Source organism: Balaenoptera borealis (genome assembly GCF_965194805.1).
Source record: "Balaenoptera borealis genome assembly, chromosome: 3".
NCBI lineage: Eukaryota > Metazoa > Chordata > Mammalia > Artiodactyla > Balaenopteridae > Balaenoptera > Balaenoptera borealis.
In genome coordinates this window covers 81,269,343-81,290,969 of record NC_138866.1, presented here as the reverse complement: position 1 = coordinate 81,290,969, position 21,627 = coordinate 81,269,343, and the positions used below count along the sequence as shown (strand labels likewise).

At 40.0% G+C, this 21,627-nt stretch overlaps 1 long non-coding RNA gene across 5 annotated transcripts in view; it reads left to right on the top strand.

The window, feature by feature from the left end:
* Positions 1-21,627, top strand: part of LOC309625496 — a 764,549-nt gene that overhangs the window by 10,484 nt on the left and 732,438 nt on the right. The window lies entirely within an intron of this gene.

Below are 21,627 nucleotides of genomic sequence, written 5' to 3'. Positions count from 1 at the left end.
TAAGTTGAAATTATATCAGCACAAGAATTTTCATTTTGAAAACCAGGAAGATGTTTCAAGGTCTATGTGGGGGCATTCCCTAGGCTTCCTTATCAGGAGGCAGACAAGTTTTTTCTAAGACTATTACTAATCTCTGAAATAAGAAACTTCATTACCTAAGAGACTTTAGCAAATAAGTACAGTATTTAATTTCAAATTACAGGATCTGTCAGAGACAAAACCAAAGCCATCATTCCTGAAACCTTGGAGGCGATAGAAATCTTTGTAAAAATATCTCTCAGCAGGGAGCTATAAATCAATAAAAACCATCCAGTGCTTGAAAGCTATTATTTGGGGATTTTCCCTAATGTGGGAAAGGCAAGGTTTCTGAAAGCCATTGGGAGAGCTATTGGCAATGATTATTAAGAAGAAATAATTATATATGTACTTATTTCCATCCAGTATATTATATTATAAGGCTGTAGGGAATGAGTTTTTCAGCCTTGGAAATGTGACATGAGTATTGTTAGATCTGTTTCAGTTTTATAATCTCAGAATATCTGGGGACATTAGAAGTTTAGCTAAACTAAAGCTTTTGCTTTTTCCATAGATCTCTGGCCATTTAGTTAATCTTTAAACACTTCTGTTGTTTAGCACTGTTATCACCACTTGATAAACCAGTCCATTTCATTTTTGGAGAGACATTTTGTTACAAATCTACTCCACTGAATAAACTCAAACTTTCACTTATATCTGCTTTTTGGAGTGTTTTTCAGTAAGCCAATTTTTCTTCCGCAAGGGAGTCTTTTTATCATTTTAGACATCAGCCTCTGGATTTAAAGCATGAGAACATAATATTCCAGAAGTGGTCTCAACTGTGCTAATAGAAAATAGGCTAGGTTATGATTCTATAACCAACAATCCTGACATCTCAGTGGCTCATTCCACATGGCCATTTTGGATTGGCTGGGAACTCCATGTTGTCACTATCATCCTTGCTCTGGCACCCAGGCAGATAGGGCAGCCACTAAGCACAGCTTGCTGGTCACAGTGGCAGAAGGAAATGAACACATGGTAAAACTCATACTAGATCTTCTGCCTGAGGCTTGCCCTCTTGGCATAAGTAAGGGACATACCTTATTTCTGCTTACATTTTTTTTTTTTGCCAAAGCAAATCATAGCACCAGGACTGAATTCAATAGGACAGAAAAATGCATGTCTTTCACTTGCCCAGAAAGAGAGAGACAGAAGAAGAAGCGGGGAGTGGGGAGGGGAACATTTGTGAATTGCTCTATCACAGAATACAACTAATCTTAATAGGAATGTCAGAATATTGATGAACACAAAGATCATTTTTAAATTTTTTAAGCCAAATTAAAATGTTGGCTTATATAGTTACACTGTTTTGACACATTTGTTGGCATTAGTTAATGCACAAACATAAATTCCTAACAGGATACTAAACAATTGATTCTGTAAAACTTAAAAGATAGAATTTTACATTTATCATTGTTAATTTCATCTTGTTTATTTCAGCATAGTGCTTATTTCCCTATTAGGTATCCCTTACAACTTGCCATCCGTATAACCAGCAAGTCTCTGATGCTTTCATTTAAATCAGAATAAAAATGTTGAAAAGGGCAGCTTTGATTATGGAAACTTGTGATCTGTCACTAGTAATGACAACCTTGGAACAGGTTGACATCAAATAATTAATCAATGTTCTCTTGGCATAATTGTTCAGCTGTTTGTGGATGCACATTAAATGAACATTGTCCAGACCATATTTCCATCTTAAAGAAAAGATGGTTGTTTCATTTTGATTTGCATATAATGGCACATGATAACACTTAACTTAGATGATTTAATATAAAGTGGGTTTGCTGCTTTTTTTCATCCCTTGGAATTTTTATTGGTATAACAACACATACCCATACATATTTCCAAAAAAATGTAAGAAAAGTAACCTAATTAGATGTTCAGTAAAACATGGAGTTTGAATCTAGTAAGAAAGCACCACTCATAAGAAGGCAGATTTTTCAGGGAAAATATCTTAAGAAAAGCAAAGATTCCTGTGACCTTTGGCCAAGCCTTGTGAGAAATAGACCTGACATACTTTATCTTGCAGTTTGGGTGTCAGGGAATCAGTAGCACCTTGAAAATAACCACAACAGGATAAAGGATGGGAGGAAAAAATAAACACTGTTAACAAAATAGCTTATTAAGGAAGGAAGTAAAATGAAGCACACTGAACCAGTCATGTGCAGAATAAATATAGAAAAGCACATTTCCAGAGACACACTAGGAAAAAACCCAACCCAAATACACTGAAAGGAATCCAAGGATAGAAATAATAGCTAAGTGGGCTGAGATATTATCTATTGTTCAGAGGGAAAAAGCTCACATAGAAGGAAAAATGTTGAGAAGTAGAACTAAACACTAAGAGTGGGAAGAAACCACTTTGACCAAAATATGTATATATAGTAGTAGATCAGGCTCTTCAAATTCTAGAGTGGTATGGGAAGGCTAACCATGCTTTTTAAGGAGTGATTTGGAGGAATTTTTGAAGTGTGTTAGAAAAGGAGTTACCAGTTTTTACTACAGCTGACATGAACAGACAATTAAAAAGTTTAAGAAACAACTGTTTATTGGACTAAGATTTGCATTGTTTTTCTTCTTTTGGGTAAAGGTACAAATATGCTTTGAGCCACAGGTTAAAAAGATTGTGTAATTGTTTATGTAATATTTCAAATAGCCATAGGCCTTCACACTCCTTTAGACCAGGGTCAGCAAACCTTTTCTGCAAAGGGCCAGACAGTAAATATTTAGGTTTTTGAGGCATATGGTCTCTGTTGCAGCTACCCAACTCATCATAGCACAAAAGCAGCCAGAGATAATACATAAATGAATGAGTGTGGCTGGGTTCCAATAAAACTTTATTTAGAAAAGCAGGTGGGAAGCTGGATTTCGCCCAGGGACTGTAGTGTACCAATCCTGCTCTAGACAAGTTACTTCCAGATGGTGAAATAACTGATACCTGCCTTCTGTTCATCCAAAATATATAGTCCTTACTGTCAATCCTGCTGACTTTATAATGTGATTTGTCCTCAATGGAACAGGTGAGCTGAGCACTTTCAGAGAGTAAAATACCTTTTCTGAGATAGGCGGTCTGTTTTCTAGAGAGGGCTTCAATGTTCTAGACATGTGAATTAACACTTTACTTATTGGAAATTTAAAAACTCTACCTTGTTTGTATTTCAATAAAAACTACTATAATTAGAGTTCCTAGGCTCTATGCTTACTGGAGTTTAACTCAGGGAAACACAAGTCTCAAAATCATTTCAACTTGACATTTGGGTAACAGGGCGTAGTAATCTAGAGACTCCCATTAATCCAGTGGCACCAAAAGGACCTCAGGGCGTGGTTTCTTTCCTCAGTGAGTTTACAGAACTACCTAGGTAAAGTTACCTTTTGGTTTCTTGGAAGAGCTTTGGGGTAGAATTTTGAGGTAAACAGAACCAAATGGGATTGAGTTACTGTTCGTCTTTTTACTAAGTGTCAGGGGTTAAAAATGTCACTATCTTGGCAGCTAAACTCATCATTCCTTCCTTTGGATTATAGTATGCCAGGATTGACCAGTAGGAACAACCATTCAATCTTTTCAAGTTTTGTCTTTATCTCTTGAAAAATCCTTGCTTATCAAGCTATTCAAAAGTAATGCTTCTGGGGACTTCCCTGATGGTCCAGTGGTAAAGAATCTGCCTTCCAATGCAGGGGACATGGGTTCCATCCCTCATCGGGGAACTAAGATCCCACATGCCGCAGGGCAACTAAGCCCGCGTGCCTCAACTACTGAGCCTGCGCGCCTCAACTAGAGAGGCTGCGTGCCACAAACTACAGAGCCCATGCACTCTGGATCCCACGAGCCACAACTAGAGAGAGAAAATCTGCATGCCACAACTAGAGAGAAGCCCAAGGGCCACAACGAAGAGCCCACGTTGCAATGAAAGATCCCACATACCTCAACGAAGATCCCACAGCGAAGACCTGATGCAGCCCAAAATAATAAGAAAATAAATAAATTAAATAAATATATTAAAAAAATAAAAGCTATATAAAAAAAGTAATGCTTTTGTTTACATGACACTTGATAAAGTAGGTTTGTCCCTACTAGCGCCCCTCTTTTTCCTTTTTCTGGAAAGGTCTTTTTATTCTTTTGGCTACCTTAAAAAACAACAAAAACAAAACAATGACAAAAAGAAACAAAACAAACAAAAAAAAAAACCCAGGCTCTGGGTGAAAGAGTGGTTAGAAAACACAATCTGTGTCTTCTTTGTCTTTGAATCCTACACGGCATCTAGCACAGTGCCTTGCACAAAATAGATGTTTAGTGAATGTTTCTTAGAAGCCTCCTAGAAGCCTTATGTCTTCAACTTCATGAGATATCCATTTGTTTGGTAATGATTAATCACTAAGCATTCAGCAGCATACTCATAATTCTATATTTATTTCCCAACGGAATTCCGATACCATAACAAGCCTAGATGGTTCTCACTGCATTTGATACATTGCATTTGATATATACTGGTATAAGAGGAACTCTTTTTCTTTTCTTTTCTTAAGTTTGCTCTAGATATTAGCCTCCTAAAACTCCTTTTAATCCTTAAATAATAACATAATGTGTTCTTATGAAAATATACTTGAAGAACTTAATGATCCAAAAAGTAAACAAAGTCTTGCAAAATTTGAGAATCGAAAGAGAAAAAGGTCAAGGAATGGACTTTTGTAAATGTCTGAAATTTGATGAATAGAGAAATATCTAGAAGTATCTCCATTTTCTTTCTTATGACTAATTTGATTAAATTTGACCAAATCCCTTACACTGTACTGTTGTGATAATTTGCATTTTGGTTTTTATGTTTTCAGAAGTGGCAAAGCTGAAGGTTACTCTGGTAGGCTTCTTCTATTCAGGAATGTTTTGTTTTAAAAAAACATAATATAGAAGAACAAATTTTACAAAATAGTAAATAATGGGATGGTTATTCACCTAACAAGGGCATTCTTGCTTTGCAAAACAACTCCCTGCAGGGTTTCGGTAAAAATACTGTCCTTCTCTTGTGCCTCTCTGGTACTACACATTTGTTTATTGACAGTTTCTTGCTAAATGATGGAAGAGGAAGCTGGGTAGAGAAAATCTGGCTAAGTTATTAAGAGACTGTCAATTGAAGATCAATCTAATAAGAGATGACTTTAAAGCAATAAGCAATTAAAAGGAAAATATTTATTTTCCATTTACCCTTCAGAAACACCATTATGGTATAAATAAAGACATGGTATTACTCTGCTTCCACACCAGACTTCATGGCCCCTTAGTTTGTCAGTGCTAGTTTGGGTGCTGGTTTTGAGTGAAAGTGAAATAATAAATACCTTACATGTTAGCACTAAAGGATTACTACTGCTCACAGCAACAAGAAGTGTTTGTTTTTAGACTAACATTATCTCTAAAAGATGGAGAATAGATAAAATAAGATTTGCTATTCAAGTTGACTAGACCCTGTCTCCTAGAATTTCCTTTGACCACTAGAATTCTGTAGAAAGTTTCATATTTGAAAAAAATTTTGAAAAATTCCGTGCAAAGGATTATTTCATCTCATTATTGTCTTTTCTACTTAAAGATCTATTTTTAAGAAATTAGCATGAGTGAGATTAACTGAAGAAAAAAAAAGGTAGTTAATTAACAGAAACAGTATTATTTCTATCAACTAATATTTTCATTCTTTTTATATTACCCACGTTTGGTCTCCAGATGTATAGCTGTGATAAACCAATGGGTTTTGAAAGAGTAAATAATTTAAAGTGGGTTAAAAGGAAATATAACTCAAGACTAAAACACTTCAAAAAGAAAAATATAATATTCCCTAAGATAACTGCTTTCCTTTTTTCTTCTTCTAACTTATGATAAATGGGTTTCTCTGAACGCAGTGATCTGCAGTGCATCTTTGTTTCTTGGCACCTGAGGTCATGCTTAGGTAAGATCTTGAGGAAGGAAGAGAAGGCAAAGGGAAGTATCAGATAGCTATTAATTTGATGCCTTTTAGAGTAGACAAAATCTATAAATTCTAAAAGATCATTGTTATTTTAAAAGTGCCCGATTCACATAAGATAGAATCTTAGACTTAATGTCCTGCTGAAAACAGGCAAGGAGAAGAGCTAGAAGTTATGAGCTCTTTATACAGGGAGGAATGTTTGGCAACTTATGGTTGATGTGTTAAAAATTCCAAGCGGAAGAGATAGCAGTAGTGAAATATGTGCTAAATGCCATCCCCTCCCATCTCCCCTATCTTTTATCTTCAATTTCTTCCTCTATGTGGAATTCTTCCTTTTAATCTATAAACATATTCAGGCCTCTCCTACCTGCAAAATTACCCTCCCTTGATCCTGAATTCCAATTTAAGCTATTATCCTGTTTTTTTCTCTTTTCCTGTTGGCTAAGCTTCTGGAGAGACAAGTCTTTATTCAGTCTATACCATCTTACCTCTCCACCTCATTGCATCTACCTCTCATTCCTTAGCCTGGGAATTTTTTCTGCAATTGCCAAATCTAGTGGGCCCTTTCAGTTGCCTCACTCTTAACATAGTGGCGTGTGCTGCCTCATATCAAATCTATCCCACTGCCAGATTGATTAGTTATTTGCACGTTTCTTTCCACAGAATGTATGTCCTGGGAGGGCCAAGACTTTTAATCTGAAACCTTGAGATGATCCCAGTGCCTGATCCACATAGGTGCTTAAGAAATGTTTGTTAAATAAACAGATTTTCCCTATTAGACTGCAAATGATTTTCAGGAATGTGGGAGTTAACAGGGCATTCATACAGACTTGTATTACTGTTGGTTTGTTTAAATGATGTGGCCTGTCTTCCCACATGGTTTGGGTTTGAGGGACTCATTTCCTGTTTCTTTTAAATGGTTTCTTGCTCTGAAACCCTCCTGCAAGTTCAGTCCCCTCTCTCGGAGGTCTCAGGCCTTCAGGAGGCCTCATGGTCAGTCTGGCGGTGATGTACATTGCATTGTTTGCTTAGCCACCTGGGTGGTTCCCCTCTTGCGGGGGAGGAAGCAGCTACAAGAAAACCCTGGGGAACCCAAATGTGGCCTCCACATCCAGGCAACTGGGGCTGGCTCCGGTGCAACAATGGCCAGGAACTTCTAAAAGAGCAGTTGCTACACAGCTTTCCTAGCTAACATTCTCATCAGATGTGTCCTTCGCTCTACTTATGTTTTTAAAATTATTATAAATCAATATAACCATAGTCTAAAATTCTGGAATATTAAAGGAAAAAATTGTTCCTCTTGTCTTCATACAGGGATACTTTTTTAAAAAATAAATTTATTTATTTTATTATTTTATTTTATTTATTTATTGTTTCTGGCTGCGTTGGGTCTTTGTTGCTGCTTCGTTGCTTTTCTCTAGTTGCAGCGAGCAGGGGCTACTCTTCGTTGCAGTGCGCGGGCTTCTCATTGTGGTGGCTTCCCTTGTTGCGGAGCACGGGCTCTAGGCATGCAGGCTTCAGTAGTTGTGGCACGTGGGCTCAGTAGTTGTGGCTCAAAGGCGCTAGAGCGCAGGCTCAGTAATTGTGGTGCACGGGCTTGGTTGCTCCACGGCATGTGGGATCTTCCTGGGCCAGGGCTCGAACCCGTGTCCCCTGCATTGGCAGGCGGATTCTTAACCACTGCGCCACCAGGGAAGCCCAACAGGGATACTTTTTATGTAGTCCTCAATAATTCTTTTCATAGTCATTAAAAAAATATGGTTGTAATTGGAGTTTCCTTTTTTCGCTTAATGCTGTGTAGCAACATTCTTCTCTGTTGCTACACAATCCTATAAATCATTATTTTAAACCAGTCCACTTTATACATTACAATGAAGAATTTGGTCCCACTGTCATCCCTGAGGCTGGTGAACCAGGGAATTCCCATGATGCCAAGTAATTAGGCAGTTTCCTACAGCAGCTCCTCCCTATGTTCTGTGTTTTCTACAAGTAGAGGTAAAGGCTATCGCATGGGTCAGATTGCTTTTCTGCAGCAAAATTCACACAGTTTTACCTAGTTATTCCAGCCTCAGGAGAGAATTATATATGCAGATAGAACTTAATGTATCATAATATTCATTTTAGTGCCATTTTTAATATTTATAACATTAAAAAATCAGTAACAATCTAAAATACCCAGCAGTAGAGGAATGGCCAAATAAGAATATAATACGATAATCTGAGACTGAATATATACAGAAGTCAAAAAAGAGAGAAGTAGATGAACATTTCCATGTAGGTCAGTCAATCAGCAAGGCATGTGTTAAATTAACTCCAGATGAGGTTTGAATTGTTCAGAAAACAAAGGCAAGTTCATTTGAAATGACTTGGGAAATGTTGAGTAGAGGTTAAGAATCATTTCCACAAGACACAGCTGGGCCAATCTGATGTGGGCGAGAAAGAGAATACCCATGATGCTCCTTGTCACTACAGCATCTTTCCTAGATACTCTCTTAGTTTTGTGGTCAAAACTTGTGTTTGCTCTTATTCACATAGCATATTTTCTGCTCCCTCCCACGATGAACTCCAAGTTGGGTATGTCAAAGCGCAGCACTTTAACTGTTTTTTTTTTTTTTTTTTTCCTTTTATGGGAGGGTGGAGCTCCTAAGAAGCAGAACACCTCTGCACCCTGGTGCAGCCAGAAGCTACTGTTGAATCTTACCAAAACATGACTCCTGAGATTACAGTGCCTTCTGCATTAAAGCAGCTCTTTAATGCAGAGACTCGCAGCCATAAAAATGAATGAAATAATGCCATTTACAGTGACACGGATGGTCCTAGAGATTGTCATACTGAGCAAAGTCAGACAGAGAAGGACAAATATCATATGATATTGCTTATATGTGGAATCTAAAAAAATGGTACAAATGAACTTATTTATAAAATAGAAATAGAGTCCCAGATGTAGAAAACAAACTTATGGTTACGAAGGGGGAAAGGGGGGGAGGGATAAATTGGGAGATTGGGATTGACATAAATACACTACTATATATAAAATAGATAACTAATAAGAACCTACTGTATAGCACAGGGAACTCTATTCAATACTCTGTAATGACCTATATAGGAAAAGAATCTAAAAAAGAGTGTATATATGTATATGTATAACTGATTCACTTTGCTGTACAGCAGAAACTAACACAACATTGTAAATCAACTATACTCCAATAAAAATTATTTTTAAAAAATGCAGACTACCTATACATTTGGAAGTTGTAAAAAAGAACTAGTATTTGCTACCCTAAGGAAGAAGAATATTTGTTTATTGAGCGTGGTGAAGTCATTAGTGCTGGTCACCATGTATTTTCAGTCCCCCTCCTCCCCCATTCTAGGCACATGGTAGGACTGTACTTCTTGGCCTTATTGTAGCTGGGTTGTGAGATGGGAGGGAGTGTATTAGTTCTGGCTGATGAGTTATAAGGGAAAGTGATGTGTTTAACTCCCAGGCTGAGCATTTTATTACCAGAATAATTACCTTCCAATGCTCTCTTGTCCCCTGTGCCATGACAACTGGCAAGGTTTGAGATGGCAGATATTTCACCAATGAAGATAAATGGAACAGAACTTCCAGCTAACTTGGAATGGACATATATATAGAGTGAGCGAGAAATAAATCTATGTTGTTAGAATTAAGATTGTTCTAAACCTAGCCTTCAGGGATTCATACAAATGCTGACTGTAGGATAAAGACTACAGTGAACAATTTACATGGAAAATCTCATTTAATCCTCATAACAACCAAATGAGGTAGCTGTTCTTATTTTTCCCAGTTTATAGATGAGGAAACTGAGGTTTATCGTGCTTAAATAAATCTCCCAAAGTCTCATCTCTTGGAAATAGCAGATCTGGACTCGAACCCAAGTTTTGTTTGACACGGCACACTGAGACACTGTTGTTAAGTTTACAGAGCATTGCTTAAAAGATAAAATCACAAGACCGCTCACAATAGGTAGTGACTATTAACTTACACTATTTTGCATTCTGAAAGGGGAGTTTCAGTGTTACATTAGTAAATCCTCAAAAGGGTCCTCTTTCTTTCCAAGTGGGCCTGGATGAAACACTTCTTCCTCCTATAGCCCTCAGGCCTGCCAGTGTGGCCTCTTTCAGAAGCACAAAGACCTATGTCTGGCTGGAGCTTCCCAGGCTTCCAACTCCAGATGTCTGTGCCCAGGGTGTGATCTTGTGTGTTTGTGCATAAAGTTTCAGTAAAGCCTAGTGTGTAAGAGATCAGGCCCAGGCATCAGACTGCCCTGCTTGCCCACTTAACATCCTTGTGATCTTGTTACAGTTAACCTCTCTCAGCCTTGATTTCTTTTTCTGTAAAATGAGAGTAAGATTAATAGTAAACCTCAGAGGTTACTGTGAGGATTAAATAAGGTGATGTATGTCAAGTGCTTAGAATAGTGCCTGGGACGCCACAGCACGCTCTCTTTCTGTTTACTGATTCATTTGTACCTTCACAAACAACCACTGCAAAGTAACCCTATCACCATTTGAAGATGCTGAAGGTTTTCTCCAGCGAGAGGAAAGGAGTCTTAAAGTGGTGAGTAACCAGTTTTTATTTTGCTGTGTTTTTTAACCACATCAAGGATGCAATATTTTACTTTAAGGAGGGAGGTCAGCAATGTTCAAAATGCAGGTAGTAAAAGAAACACAGGGAGAATTCTTTCTGAAAATACTTGAAGATTCTCTTCTAATCCTCATTTCAAACCTGGGTTCTCACCTTTCCCCCACCAACCCAAGGGGACGCCCTTTCTGACACAGAGGAAAAAAGAAGACATCAAATAAATTTTTTTGAACAATAATTTTTCTTGGAGTTTTTCTTGTTGAAAATTATTTTTAGGGTTATTTTGCAAGTTTGCTTGAGGGCAATTTTAACTAAGATGAACCAGCTTCCTTTTGAGGGTGGGCAAGTCATTTCCCCTCCCAGATCTTATCTGTTGCTTATCTGTGAAATGAATGGATTAGGGTTGATAAGTCTTCCTGTATCTGGTGTTCTTTGATTCTGCCATTCCCTGTTTCATCTACATCATAGGAATGTGGATCTGGAGCCTGTTTTTGCTTTAGATTGTGGACTAGGAGTCAAGCCCCAGCTCCCCGCCCCCCCGCTCCCCCCTCCAGCTGCCTGGGAGTTAAGTGAGGCTGCAACCCTTTTATTTGACGTTAGAGCTCTCTGTGGCATTAACCTGTTGTTGGTCTAATATGTGGGGCAGAGGAAATGTGCTTGATGGCTGTAAACTGGGGTGGTGAACAAGTGCGTTCTCTTTTCTGTTTTTCTTTTTCCCAGGAGTGAGATGGGGGAGGAAAAACAGTGGTCTTTGTTGTGAAGCCACAGTCCCAAACTTCAACCTAGAGGAATGTTTAAGTTCTGAAAAAAGTTAACGGAGAAGGCTTGCAATTATGTACTTAGTCACAACAAGAGGGTAAGAACTTTCAAGGCACTGGATTGAAGAGACACAAAAGTCAGGAAGTGACCCTTTCGTCGGGATTTCAGAGGCCGCGAACGAGAAACAAAGTCCTCTCACAACTCGGAGAACTTTGGGCCGTACCATCCAGAGGGGCAGGGGTGGCGGAGCCGGGGAGAGGGCCGTGGAAACTGACATCTTGGTTCTCAACGAGCCGTGAGTAAACTCAGGATTTCCACCCTGAAAAGACTCAGTGTCCGCAGATCCCACGCCCTGAAATGAAAATGGGGTTCGGCGGATCCTCCTTGCGGAGCCTGCCGAAATAGAAGCCGGGGTGGCCCTGCCCAGAGCCGGCCTCCTGAATCGGGGTTTGTGCGCGCCCGGCCGGGCCGCGCGCCCGGGCCTCTGGATGGCCTGCCGGGGCCAGCCCATCTGCGGCCGCGCGGCCGGGAGGAAGCCGGCCCCGGGGATGAATGGGGCTTTGTTTGCCGGCAGCCGCGGCTGCCCTCGGCAGGCCCGGCCCGCACAACGGAGGCTGTATGCGAGCGGAATGGAAATGAGCCTGCGGGCCTCCCGAAGGAGCCCCGTCCCCTTCCCTTCGCTGATCGGAGGAATGCTGGCAAGCCGGAAAGGAGCCCTCGCTGGGAACGCTTCTCTCGCGGCTCTGAAACGCCATTGAGAAGAGCCCTTTGATGCAATTAAAGCGCATTTCATTGCAGGCCTGGGAGGAGCGAAGGCCCGTCCAGCTTTTTTTCTGTCTCGAGCGTGTTTGTGTGTGCACCTTTGTGGGGCGGGCGACTCAGAGAGCAGGCGGGAACTGGAGCCCCGTCTCTCGCAGACGTTCTGTAACATCGTAAAGGCGCACCCATAAACAGATTGGTTTTCACCGTGGGTGGAACCCAATTTGGACAAGATCCAGGCCGACCTGCAGGCCGGAGTTCCTGCTTTGAAAGGCTCTTTGGTACGACTCACAGCACCTGCCCTGCTGTAAAGATTTAGGCGGACAAGAAATTGCGTTTGGAGGAGGAAGTTTTTCTGAGGTCATTTCTCCTGGTTTTCCATTTTCTCAGAGGTGGAGTGGGCTATGTCGCAGGTCCAGAACTGATCACAGTAAAATGATGTAACCTGAAAACTTTGACATTCTTGGATGCGACAGTTATTTGATACTAGGATTATTCTCTAAGATTTCCCTACTTCCTCCATTGAGACAGCTGTGTGGCCCCAGAAAACCCACATAGCCCTCTCTGAGTTTAATATTTTTCATCTGTTAAAATGAACATAAAAAGGCCAGATAACTGATACCATAAAGCTCTGGGTGCTGGTGGAATTCTTTCTAAATTGGAGGTGAGCACCTTATCTCCTGGCACATGTGGAAGATGTATGGGACTGGAACTGCCGTAAACGTCAATATAAAAATATCGTACTGTTCCTGTTTTGTTGACTTTGTACCACTTATTACTAGGATTAATAGTCTAATGTCTGTTTCCACTAGAATATATCTCCTTGAGGACAGGAACTGTCTTTTATTCTGGCATCCCCTGTCCCCAGAGCAGTCCCTGACCATCATAAGTGGGCAACAAAGTGGAATATAAAGAATACTAACTTGCTGCCGTTTTCTGTCACTTAAAATGTAAACAAGAAATAGGAGGAGCTCAGTGGGTATTGGGGATCCTTGGCTAAGTAGAAGTTTGAAGGAAAGGGCAGGAAAACATTCTGAGCTCACAAACATGCTGCAAATGTTTTCTGAAATGACCCAAGGCAGAGTGGGGCACTGATGTGGAGGAGTCATTCTTTTTCCCTGAGTGGATAGTTAATACTGGCAAACTTGAATCACGTTTTATATTTGCAAAGGGGTGTACATAGTTGATCATTCATTCTTTAAACATCCCATGGATATGGGACAGTAAGACACAGTGGCTATGTGTGATGGCCATCATTGTTTCTTATATATTGATCTAAATATGTCTCCATGGTTCTTGTTATGTTGGGCCTTCTTTAGACCTCTAACTTGAGTGTTTCCCTCTAAGGGCTTGAATACATGAATATTTTTCCCATTCAGTAAAAACCAATACATTTCTGCATCCAAATGAGGAAGCTCATAAATGAGACAGTAGAGGACATCCTACTCCAAATACATCTCCAGGTATCTGCAGGAAATACAACTGAAGTAACATTAACATAAACAAATGGATGTTCCCCTCATCTCCCCAAACTTCCTTAACACACACATACACCCTGATCAGGATAGTGAGAAATATAAAGTCCAGTTTAAAGATGGAAACTCAGTGATTCCTTGTTTGTGTCAGGGTACAGTATGCCCAACATACTTTATTTCTTGTCATGTGGCCTTGTCATGTGGCCAAGGCTGTAACAGCCTTGGCTGTTATTCTGGGTTGCATTTTGTCTTGAGGTGGATATCATCCTTGAGAGATGAGACTCTTTTCAGACTGTTCCTTACTGTCTATTTAGCCAGGTGGGCACAACCCACATCAAATCCCACATATGAAATGATTCTCGGATAGAACAAAAGTTATACACAGTATCAGTAGCAGTGTCCCTCACTTTACAGAACTCCTGAATTTTCTCCAAATTATTGAGTATTTCTGTTTCCTTCTGATTTACAGTATTTCTTTTAGAGCAGCTTTATCCTTATTTCAGATTGGGTCATTAATAGGGAGTGACTTGTATCAACCTACCTGACTACCAGATAATTAATGATCCAAATGGATCGTTGAAGGCCAGAATGGGAGGTTCTTATCTGATTACATTGATAGAGTCAAAAATGCCACGTGAACAGTCATGTCTCATACATTTAGATGTATTTAGTTTTTAAAGGACTATACCTATTTATTTGGAAATCCTCAGGATTTGGTAATACCTTTTATTTTAAAAACCTAGAACTGCACATGCCTAGAAATAGTTGGTGAGGTTGAAGTTTGCAGAGATAAGTACCTGAAGAGAAGAAAGCAAAAACTATCATTCCCTAGTGCAGATTAAGAAATTATTTCAGAGAGGTAAAAGTGGCTTGTCTATGGTCACAAACTGTGGAATTACAATTGTGTCTCTATTCTCTTGATTTGCAAGATAGTCATTACAGTCTCTGGTGTTTTAATGCTAGGGAAGCCTGCACTTTAGACAGTGACCAGATCCTGGATCCCAAAGGACATATGAAAGCTAGTTCATCTAATCTGTTAGACTGGAGTAGCTATATCACATACTGCCTTTCCATTTTTGAAAGATTTATATTATTAGCTCAACTTCCCTTTTTTGTCTTGTTATTTGTCCAGCAGCCAGAAAAATGAAGAGAAGACCTCTCCTTTATTTACCAAATGATCCATGGCGTTCTTAGCTAGCGCACTCTAGAAGTTAGGGTGGAGACTTTTATTTGTCCTGCTTTTTTGGCAATAAAAGGGGAGGGGATGCCTCATTCAGCCAGTCTGTGGCTCCTAAGAAACCAAAAAGCAATGCTATTCACTAGTCTCTGGGCTACTAAGTGCCAGAGTGGCCTGTGTTGACTCAAATTCGCGTCCTTGCAGCTAGGTGGGGCTCTCTAGAGCTGTTAGTCCTGTGAGGTTGCCAGGGCAACTTAAATCTTCTGAGCTTGGAAGGCTTCAAGAAGTACAAAGAGGAGACTACAGGGCACATTACAACTTACAGGCATGTGTTCAATAACATGTCATCTTTTGGTAATGGGGCTTTTATTTTTATTTTATTTTGTGGGATTGAAAGATCAGAAGCCGGAAATTAGCTGAGGAGGATAAAGAAAAGGAAAAATTAAAGGGGGGGGGGCACTATTTCTGTTCCTTATGTGGGCAATGGTTAAACAAGGAGAACATCTGGTCCTGGAGTGGGTCTCTGCAGCACTGCTTTTAATTACCCCATCATTTGGTCTCATGCTAAATTAGTGACTGTGGGAGCAGCTCAGATCTCCATACCGACAGGCCCAGAAAGCTCCACTTAGCCTGCCACATAGACAGAGGGGAAACATGGAGCTTCCGGTTTCATATTTAAACCAGGGATTGACTCATAATTGTAGCTGTCAGGAGGGTGATGGAGACATTATGTAATCTGGTTCTTATGGCGATGTGTGTTTAAGGTTTCTGCTCTGTAAATTCCAGAGGAAATTTCAAGTCCATTGAGAGAGAGCTCGCTGGCTGCTCTGTGGTGTGTCCTGCAGGATAATGACAGTGCTATTAAAGGTTCCTCAGTCTGCCTGAATCCAAACATGAATGAATTTCCCCCTGAAAGGCCCTCCTGTTTTTCCACAGACTTTTAAATGTGGATGAGGTTAGGCAAAATTTGGTAAACTGCGAGGAGGCAGTATGTTGGCCCAGTAGGGAAATTTAATAATGACAAGCCGTTCAGGTCCACACGTATTTTTTTCTGGACCACATAGTTCCCCTATCATTTACAGCCTTAGAGATTCTGGAAGTGGACACCAGTTGCTCCTAGAAACAAAGCACTGGGGCTGTGGATCATTTGTTCCTTTTTAATTCTGCTTGTTACTTGCCTCTTGGAGGCCTCTGAGCTGGTATAAAAGTGCAGGGTGGCCAGGGAAGGCTTGAGACAGACCCAGTGTTTGCTGCCATGGGGTAAAAAAAGTCAGAGGAAGCTGTTTAATTTTAACCTTAAAGGAATGTGTTTTCAACAGTTTTGCTGGAGGGAGACTTCTGTTTTCATTTGATTGTTCTCTGAATTCAGTTAGTTTTACTTGCATGATAAGAAGGATTCATTAGATAGAGAGACTAATAGTAAAGACTAAATAAAAGCTTAAAAGGTGAATTGAGAGGGGGTTTGTTTGCTCGTGGGGAGTAATGGTGGTGAGGAGTGGGGAGGATGGAACCCTCTGTCACTCTCTGGTTGCTGGTCTGGCTGGTCCAGAGATCTCACCTCTGCTTCTTCACCTTTCCTTCCTCACTTGGAGAATTTTCCAGGCTACCAGTACTTGGGGTTCTTTGCCTGCCTCTTCATGCCGGTCAAAGAAGACAATGGTAGTTATAAAGTAGTTTTAGCCAAAATTAATAACTAAATGTGTGAAAATGTATATGTCATTATCATCATTTGTATTGTAACTGACTGTCGTAAACTATTTTTTCTCGAAAAATGAGCAATTTGGACAACTGGATATTTGCTCTTTGGTCTGTGGAATGTGTTATTGGGAATGGGTAATTTTTGCTTTTCATGAAGAAAGTTTGTTATTTTAATTAAAAATAATAAAATAAAATACTATTAAATTGATACAATGTTAATATAATATGTTTAATAAAACATAAGAATATGTTTAATATACTTGTGTATTTGTATACCCATAGAAATGTATATTTAGGACTTCCCTGGTGGTGCAGCGGTTAAGAATCCGCCTGCCAATGCAGGGGACACGGGTTCGAGCCCTGGTCCGGGAGGATCTCACATGCAGTGGAGCAACTAAGCCCATATGCCACAACTACTGAGCCTGCACTCTAGAGTCCGCGAGCCACAACTATTGAGCCCGCATGCCTAAAGCCCATGCTCCACAACAACAGAAGCCACCACAATGAGAAGCCCATGCACCACAATAAAGAGTAGTCCCCACTCGCTGCAACTAGAGAAAGCCCACGCGCAGCAATGAAGATCCAATGCAGCCAAAAATAAATAAATAAATTAATTTAAAAAAATTTAAAAAGAAATGTATATTTAAAGGAACAATGAAAAGTTTCCCCCATTCTTTCACAATCTCAGATGGTGAAATCTTTATTAGGAAACAGTGACAGTGTAATGACTTGATTTCTTCTCTCCCATGAGAATGAAGTTTCATATGAGTATTATACAGTCACCATAGCTTGGGACATTATCATATGACTGCTGGATGATGCAGGGATGGATAATTTCATGAGCTGTCTCGCCTAGGTTTGTTCATTTTCCTAGTCATTGAAATGAAAAGACTTGATGTGATTCCTGCTGAGATACTTCCAGAAGCAACCGTCCTTGTAATGAATTCTCTCCATCAGAAAATTAGGTACTGATTTGTCTGTTTTTATTTTCCCTGTACTAGAACTTACAGATGGACTAGGGCTTTCTCTTCCAATTAAGGGCCATCAGCTTATAGAAAACAATAATTGAAGACAACAAAGCAGTATTATCCTGGAGTTTGAGCAAGTTAAGCTGAGCATTGGATCTAGTCACCAACAGGACATTTTCCCTTCCTTGCCTCTTCTGACTTCTCTATCCAAACCTAGGCATTCATCATTGAGGATGAGGGACTAATCAGAAGGGATAATTGCCAAGTTAATACATTACCTTTGATTAAAAATAATTAATCATCTTTATTTATTCCATGACACTTAATTCGGAGAGAAAATTGTTAAATGTAAATAAGTTGAGATTTGCTTTTCTTCAAACTTTGCAAACTAGAGTTAACCCAAGTGTTTCAAGTTTTCCCAAAACTCTTTGAGAACTTCAGTTGTCCCACACCTAAATTTCAAATTCTTTATCTAGATTTTCAAGGCCCACTACAATCTGGCTCCAATTTACCCTTCTAACTTTATTTCCTACTACTCCCAACCCTCCCCTCTAACAGTGTTTCCCACTTATCCTCACATGCCCATGCTCCTGCTAATCTAAAGGACTCCATGTTTTTGAAGCTGCTTTCTTTAGACACTATCTTCAAGTCCCACAAAGCCTCCCTTTATTATCCCCAACCAGAAGAAACGATCTCTAACTGAACTCCCATAGCACTTGATCTACAGATTCTCTAATGGCATCTGAATGGTACATAGATTTATGCTCATGTCTCACCCCTTTATTTCCTGTAAGTTCCTTGAGGGCGGAATCTACGTTTGATTCATGTTGTGCCCGCGGAGTGCCTTACACTCTGCTTACCCATGATAGAAATTCTACAGATGTTTGTAGAAGGAATGAATAATATCTAGCTACAACATTCAACATAGCTGAATTTCTCCTGAAGTCTGGACAAGAGAGAACTACAGTTTTGGTTTTTTTTGCAATATGTAGATGGGATTTTGACTCCTTTCACAGGTGATACCATTGAGTCTCCCTAAATTGGATGGACTCAGTGCCCACCTCCCATCCTCAGAACGCAGCAGGACTCAGAACCTAGTGTTGGGACATGGCAAACCATGTCAGGTAATGGGGAATTGTTTGGTTCTCACTACTACTGGGATAGAGATGAGGTTAAGGATGAAGTGGGTAAACTCATTTGCTAGACAAGGAGCAGGTCTGGGGCCAAGTGTTTAAAAAATTTTTAACAGAATTCCCACGAGATCTACTGTTGTTTATAGTCTTCTTCATCTTTCCTTTCCTTTCCTTCTTGTCTCATTTGTCAACTCCAGCCAGTTACTTTGAATTGAATGGGGCTCTGGAATTATGGGTTAAGTCAGGAGACTTGGATTCCAGAGTTGGCTCTGCCACTGGCTGTGTGGTTTAGGAAAAGTCTAAATAAGAATTAATTTGCTCATCTGTATAATGTAGGTAATAAACACCTACCTTTTTCACAGTGGTGTTCTGAGGATCCAGAGGAAAAGTATACAAGAAACAATATTGAAAAGTACGGTGTTTTACATTTGTAAGGGATTATTATCATAAAAATTAACAATACTGGAGGCTTCCTTTTGGGATACCTATTAAATCACTATTCCCATTTGGACCACTGTTATTTAATATGTCTAATTAGGCAATGTAGAGGCATTTGGAATTTTGGCTCTGCCATTTGCTAGTTCTGTGACTCTAGGCAAGTTATGGACCCTCACCCAAATCTCATTTTTCTCAATTGAAAATGGGGATGAAGTATCTAGCTCAGATGGTAGTGAGAATTATTAGTGTGGCAGCTTTGTCATATGTTAATGTGGCTAGGTTGAATTATGTTTCTGAGAAATCCCTTCTCTGAATGTGTGTGGTTGGGATGGGCCACAACAAACATGTTTTCGATAGGTTTGGAGGTTGAAAGTGAAACCGAATGTCAGGGCAGGCACTCTGGTAGCTCACGCTGGCAGGCATTGTTGCTATCTGTTGGCTTACCTCACTGGCACCAGGCAGTAGCCACCTTCCTGGGGATCCTCCGTAAAGTTCTCTGCCTCTTGGGCCACATGTGTATTTAGTTCTGTGACAAAGGTCCCTGGCTTCTTCAGGCAGGATGTCTACATCATCAAGATTAGAAGCGGCTATGACTGACACGGGTTCCAGTCTGTCCCTGCCCTTGTGGGTCCCAGATTGTACTTGCTTACCCTGACGTTCTATCTTACCTTCTTATTCTGATGACCTGCCCTGTGGACTTCAAGCTCCAGCCTCAGACAAAAGACTAACAGAGATTGTTTGACCGGCCCCCACCATTGTGTAAGGTTCCTATAATGTCCACTCCCTTCCACCACCAAAATTCACACACACACACACCCCCTTCTAATGCTGTGGTCGTTATTATTGTCATCCAGATGTCAGAGACTAGGTAGGATTGTCCCAAAGGCCTCATCCATTCCCTACAGAAGCCCAAAGTTCTTTCTAGGATTTCTCCAAATTCTTGTGGAGTTTATATTTTCATGATTACTTCTGGCTCACCAAACCCTTCCCAATTTGTACAAAAGACTTATTTATTCATACAAAGCACTTGTAAGTATAATTGGCTTTACTACAGATTTTGGTGGCATGAGCAGGCCAAAGAAGGGTTCATGTTGCAACAAAACAAATAATTTCTAGTTAAATTTCATGCATCCCTATGTGTAAAATGTTTTTGCACCATTGTATCCTTAGAGGATATGTCCAGTTCCCTCACCCTGTAAAATCCCTAGCCTCACAACAGCTCCTTGGATCCTCCCTCCTTCTTCCCATTTTTCTCCCAATCCCCCATTGTCTTGTTTTCAAATGCAGAGCAGCTTAACTAGCTCTCCTTTCTTTTTTGCTCAAATTATTGTCCACACATATCCATGCCCTTAGCATCTCACTTTCTATTCCCAAAGGCTATTTTTCCAAGAGGAAAGCTGTTGCAGTTGTTAAGAAAATAAAAATTTTATCTGGTTACAACCATAACAAGAGTAAGAGGCATATATTTAGCACTTACTGTGATCCAGCCTCCAAGAGCTCTTTATACGTCTTATCTCATCTGATTTCCACAACAATCCAGTGAGGTGGTCTGCATTTAGTCTCATTTTTACAATGTTGAAATCAAGTCGTAGGAAGACCACTAGTAAAAAAAAGCAATTACAAAACCTAATATTTACTGAGTTCTTATATGTCAGGCACTGTTTTAGGCACTTGAGAAGCATATATTTATATCTATATCTATATATAATGCAATATATATATATTGCCTTAACTCCTTATGATTCTGCAAGTTAAGTGTAATTTTCATTTTACAGATAAAGAAATTGAGACCCAGAAAACTTGGGAAATTTGCTCAAATTCACACGTAAATAAAGAGTGGAGTTGTGAATGGAAGCCAAGCTGTTGGAATCTAAGAATTCAGGATACTGTTTGAGAAGATAAGAAAGTGTTTCAATGTTTTCTCATGCAGTCAGCCTTCTAACTCATCGTCATGAGAACTTTCTTGGCTAACTTAATATTTCAACCCATCCTTCACATTTTTTTTTTTTTTTTTTTTAGTAGAGGGAAGGATTATTTATTTATTTATTTATTTATTTTTGGCTGTGTTGGGTCTTCGTTTTGTGAGAGGGCTTTCTCTAGTTGCGGCAAGCAGGGGCCACTCCTCATCGCGGTGCGCGGGCCTTTCACTATCGCGGCCTCTCTTGTTTGGGGGCACAGGCTCCAGACGCGCAGGCTCAGTAATTGTGGCTCACGGGCCTAGTTGCTCCGCGGCATGTGGGATCTTCCCAGACCAGGGCTCGAACCCGTGTCCCCTGCATTGGCAGGCGGATTCTCAACCACTGCGCCACCAGGGAAGCCCCATCCTTCACATTTTATATCCTTCATCCCACTTTTATTTTTTCTCTTTAGCACTGAATACTATCTAACATGTTCTATGTTTTACTTACTTATCATTTTTATTTTTCTGTCTCCACCCCTGGAATGTAAGCCCTGTGAGGGCAGGGATGTTTTGGTCTGTTTTGTTCACTACAAGACAGTGTACAAGACAGCCTACAAGAGTGTCTTGCACATCGTAGGTGTTCAATGAGTAGTTACTGAATGAATGAATGAACAAATGAATGAATGAA